General features: G+C 34.4%; 1 protein-coding gene across 4 annotated transcripts in view; it reads left to right on the plus strand.

Moving 5' to 3' along the window:
• Positions 1-2,500, plus strand: part of fbxl17 (F-box and leucine-rich repeat protein 17) — a 379,419-nt gene that overhangs the window by 111,185 nt on the left and 265,734 nt on the right. The window lies entirely within an intron of this gene.

The following is a 2,500-nucleotide window of genomic DNA, read 5'->3' on the forward strand; positions in this document are numbered from 1 at the left end:
CCACTGAGCCACCGTGCTGCCATGACTGCAAGATAACAAATGAATCACCTATAAAACGTATTTGATTCATCAAAGGGTTCAGTTCAAAAGAATCATTTAAACTGAATTTTGAACTTTGAAAATGATTTAATCAGATTTTTTAGGTGTAATTTCGCACATTTCACGTTGTTTGTGAGTATTTGAGTCAGTTTTATGTGTCAAATTCAGTGATTTTTTTTTCTTTCTAGTCCTTACGCTTAATATATTTATGTTAGTTTTCAAACTTATTTGATTATTCAAAAGATTCAGTTCAAAAGAATCATTTCAACATAATTTTGAAGATTATTTAAACTGATTCAACTGTATTCAGGTATTTTTGGACATTTTGTGCTATTTATGAAGATTTGAGTCACAGTTTTACACTTAAACTGTGTCAAATATTATGATTTTTATCCTTTGTATTAGTTTGTCTGTATTTATATTTTAGGTTTAACATCTATTTGGTTTTTAGTTATAGTTTAGTGTCATTCATTCATTTTCTTTTCGGCTTAGTCTTTTTATTTTTCAGTGGCCGCCACATCGGAATGAACCGCCGACTTATCTAGCATTTGTTTTACACAGCGGATGCCCTTCCAGCTGGAACCCAGTACTGGAAAACACCCACACACACACACCCACACACACACATGCGCACACACACACACGCACACACTCATACACTAAGGCCAATTTAGATCATCAATTCCCCTATAGCGCATGTGTTTGGACTGTGGGGGAAACCAGAGCACCCGGAGGAAACCCACACCAACACGGGGAGAACATGCAAACTCCACACAGAAACGCCAACTGACCCAGCCGGGACTCGAACCAGTGACCTTCTTACTGTGAGGCTACAGTGACTACCACTGAGCCACCGTGCCGCCATGACTGCAAGATAACAAATGAATCACCTATAAAACATATTTGATTCATCAAAGGGTTCAGTTCAAAAGAATCATTTAAACTGAATTTTGAACTTTGAAAATGATTTAATCAGATTTTTTAGGTGTAATTTTGCACATTTCACGTTGTTTGTGAGTATTTGAGTCAGTTTTATGTGTCAAATTCAGTGATTTTTTTTTCTTTCTAGTCCTTACGCTTAATATATTTATTTTAGTTTTCAAACTTATTTGATTATTCAAAAGATTCAGTTCAAAAGAATCATTTCAACATAATTTTGAAGATTATTTAAACTGATTCAACTGTATTCAGGTATTTTTGGACATTTTGTGCTGTTTATGAAGATTTGAGTCACAGTTTTACACTTAAACTGTGTCAAATATTATGATTTTTATCCTTTGTATTAGTGTGTCTGTATTTATATTTTAGGTTTAACATCTGTTTGGTTTTTAGTTATAGTTTAATGTCATTTATTCGTTTTCTTTTCAGCTTAGTCTTTTTATTTATCAGTGGCTGCCACATCGGAATGAACCGCCAACTTATCTAGCATTTGTTTTACACAGCGGATGCCCTTCCAGCTGGAACCCAGTACTGGGAAACACACACGTACACACTCGTACACTAAGGCCAATTTAGATCATCAATTACCCTATAGCGCATGTGTTTAGACTGTGGGGGAAACCAGAACACCTGGAGGAAACCCACACCAACACAGGGAGAACATGCAAACTCCACACAGAAACGCCAACTGACCCAGCCGGGACTCGTACCAGTGACCTTCTTACTGTGAGGCTACAGTGCCAACCACTGAGCCACCGTGCCGCCATGACTGCAAGATAACAAATGAATCACCTATAAAATGTATTTGATTCATCAAAGGGTTCAGTTCAAAAGAATCATTTAAACTGAATTTTGAACTTTGAAAATGATTTAATCAGATTTTTTAGGTGTAATTTCGCACATTTCACGTTGTTTGTGAGTATTTGAGTCAGTTTTGTGTGTCAAATTCAATTATTTTTTTTCTTTCTAGTCCTTACGCTTAATATATTTATGTTAGTTTTCAAACTTATTTGATTATTCAAAAGATTCAGTTCAAAAGAATCATTTCAACATAATTTTGAAGAATATTTAAACTGATTCAACTGTATTCAGGTATTTTTGGACATTTTGTGCTGTTTATGAAGATTTGAGTCACAGTTTTACACTTAAACTGTGTCAAATATTATGATTTTTATCCTTTGTATTAGTTTGTCTGTATTTATATTTTAGGTTTAACATCTGTTTGGTTTTTAGTTATAGTTTAGTGTCATTCATTCATTTTCTTTTTGGCTTAGTCGGGGAGAACATGCATTTTAATCTAGATTAATTCCAAAATTCCAATTTGATTAATCTAGATTAAAAAAAATCTATGCCCACCCATAATAAAAACACTCATATTAATGTGTAGACAGCCTCAGTTGTGTTCTAGCAGTGAGTGTATATAAGCTTTAAACGTCGTGTTCTCGTTATCATGACAGATTTTGTGAATCGTTCCACTATTTCTGAACTTCCACACTCTCTCTAAACTTCCACATTCAGCTCT

The sequence above is a fragment of the Danio rerio genome, chromosome 8, assembly GCF_052040795.2.
Source record: "Danio rerio strain M-AB ecotype USA chromosome 8, GRCz13ab, whole genome shotgun sequence".
NCBI classification, from domain to species: Eukaryota; Metazoa; Chordata; class Actinopteri; order Cypriniformes; family Danionidae; genus Danio; species Danio rerio.